Source organism: Grampus griseus (genome assembly GCF_964374135.1).
Source record: "Grampus griseus genome assembly, chromosome: 15".
Taxonomy (NCBI): Eukaryota; Metazoa; Chordata; class Mammalia; order Artiodactyla; family Delphinidae; genus Grampus; species Grampus griseus.
The window spans coordinates 20,984,729-20,987,931 of record NC_139009.1 but is presented as its reverse complement, the minus strand read 5'-3'; positions in this window follow the sequence as shown (position 1 = coordinate 20,987,931).

Genomic DNA, 3,203 nt, shown 5'->3' with positions numbered 1-3,203 from the left:
TACTCAACCCCATGCCCCTCTCAGCCAGTTTTATACCTCATGACTCCATATGACATCACAGTGGGCATTCCAAGGCTCCAGCCAATGGGCTTGCTGCTTAAATCTCTTCTCTGAGCCATACACCTGCTGCCCTTTCCTTCAGCTGCCCTTGTGCCCTGCTCTGACAGCCAATGCTCAAGGAAGCTCCTTTACAATTCTTCTAGGATTGAAGAAGAATCACTTGTTATAAACCAGAGAGTATGGAGGCAAGGTTTCAAAGGAGCAGGCTTTCCAAATGGCCTGTTTTGCCCTATAAGCATCTTCTCTGGAGCCAGTCACTCCCTAGAGGTCCAGATATGGTGTCATATGTTCCAAATCACACATTAGAATACAGGGTCAAGAGCATTTAAGAACGCTTTAAGTAGGTACTCTCAGAAAATGTATGATATATGGTTTCCTAACTCCAATGCTTGACACATTTCCTAGCAGCTGTTGCATTGAGACTGAGAAGAGATATCATGTAGGGAAATTAAATGACCTTGGAGGATCACACTACTCCAAGTCTAGAATATTTTCCAAGTGTAGACGATTTATTTTGTCATCATGCCCAGAATTGACTGGATTTTCTAGAGTTAATTTTCTAGAGTTAAATTTATGAGGAACTGATTTATGCTGTAACAAAGACAAATAAAACTGGCCAGGCCATTTTTTTCTTATAGGAAAATTAATTTGGAAAGTCCATTCAATTAAATAACTACTGAATAGCAGGCACTGTCTTAGAAGAAGACAGGATCTCTCACCTCATAGAATTTTCAGTTTATTTGGGCAGCCAAAGTAATATTCTTGAAAAGCCCATCAACAAGGTGCTGGTTAAATAAATATGATATGTCCATATTATAAAATACTCTGCAGTCACTATAAAGATTATAAAAAATGAGGCCTGTTATTCTGAGCACACATTATGTGGCAGGTACTAGTTATATGCCAGCCTGGAGCTCTAAAAAGAACGTTAAGGCTGGAGGTACAGTTTTGGGCTCTTGAAACATGTATATGCTTCGACAAGAGCCTTTTTCTATATGTATATAAAAATGTATTTTTGGGGTGGCCTCAAATATTTACTCACCATTTTGTTTGAGCGTCATCACGCTATTTTGTACAGCTGAGATTCATTCACTTTTATTAGTTCATTGCATTGTATAACTATTTCATAATAAATGTATCCATTATGATGTTGGACATTTGTCTTGTTTCCATCTTTGGCTATTATCAACAATGCTATTAAAAACATGCTTGTCCATGTGTCTTGGTGAACATATATTCCTATTTCTCTATGGCAGTGGTTTTCAAGCTTTAACATGTATCAGAATCATCTGGAGGGCTTGTTAAAACACAGATTGCTGGGCACTGATTGCTGCTTAAGTTGGACTGGAGGCCAGGAATTTGGCATTTCTAGGAAGTTTCCAAATGATTCTGAGACTGTTGGTCAGGAATCACAATTTGGGAATGTCTGATAGAAGTACCTATCTAAGAGTGGAATTGCTAGGTTATAGAGTAGGTGTAACTCAAACTTTAGTAGACAGTGCCAAACTGTCTTTCCTAAGTGGTTATGTCAATTAATAGTTCCACCAGTAGTGAATAGCAGTTCTTCTTGCTCTTTTTTCATGCCAACATGGTATTGTCAGGCTGTTTAATTTTAGCCAACCTGGTATATGTGGTAATGATATTTCATTGTGGTTTTAACTTAAATTTCTCTGATTACTAGTAATTACTAACGTGTGAACACACCTTCATAAGTTAATTGGGCACTTTGTCTTTAAATGTATTGCTGCATTCCAGTTGCTAATGTTTTTTAGGATTTTTGTGACCTATTTTTATGGGTGAAGCCAACCTGTAATTTTCCTCTCTTGCTCTGTCCTTTTCAGGCTTTTGGTATCAAGGTTATACTAGACTTATGAGTTGGGGAATGTTTCCTCTTTTTTTATTTATGCTCCGAAAGAGTTTATAGAAGATGGAACTATTTGATCCTTCAGCATTTGGTACAACTCGTCGGCAAAGCCATACAAGCCTGGAGATTTCTTTGAGTGAAGATTTTTGACTACAGATTGAACTTATTTGAAGGTTATAATACTATTGACAATTTGTTTTTGTTTCGGGTTTTTGTGTTTTTTTTGAGTCAGCTTAGGAGAGCCATATTTTCTAGCAAGTTTTCTATTTAATCTACATTTTCAAATGTATTGACATAAAGCTATTCAAAGGTAGTACTGTCTCCTTTGTGTTTCTGATATTGGTTATTTGTGCCTGTCCTCCCTCTCTCTCTCTCTCTTCCTTTTCCTTTATCTGTCTTGCTAGAGATTTATCAATTGTAATTAATCCCTTCAAAGAATGAACTTTTCTGTATATTTGTACTCTATTTCAATAAGTTATACGTTTGTCTTTATTATTTCCTTACTTCTACTTTCTTCCCCCTCCCCCAGGCTTATTGAGATATAATTGACATATAACTACTTCTACTTTCTTCGGATTTATTGTGCTGGGTTTTTTTTCCCCCTAACTTCTTAAGATGAATGCCTTGATCATTCACTTTTAGCTCTTTTCCCCTAATTGTGCATTTGAAGATATAAATTTCCTCCTAATTACTACTTTAGCTTCATTCCACAAGTTATGATACATAGAATTTTTGTTATAATTCTGTTCCAACTATTTTCTAATTTCCACAATGATTTCTTCTTTGATTCATAGATTATTTAGTAGAAATTTAAAATTTTCTAGACATAAGAAGATTTTCTAGTTGTCTACCAAAGTTGCATTGTGGTCAGAATATATACTTTAATTTCAATCTTTTGAAATAGTTTTAAGACTTTATTCGCAGTTTATGGTCAATTTAAAAAATTCTATCTGTGCTTAAAGATAAGACGTATTCTGCAAGTGTTAAAAATAGTGTCTCTTCAGAGGTTCCCCTGCTGCCTGTGGCGGGGTGGAAGGTGGTGATGGTAGTCTAAGTCCATTTGGTCAATTCTGCTAATCTTTTTTTTGGTCGTGCAGGATCTTAGTTCCCCAACCAGGGATAGAACCTGTGCCCCATGCAGTGGAATTGCACAGTCTTAACCACTGGATCGCCAGGTAAGTCCAATTCTGTTAATCTTGATGTTCAAGTCTATATTATTCCTAAGCTTTTGTCTGCTCTTTTCCACCAAATACTAAGACAAGTGTGTAAAATTTCCGAC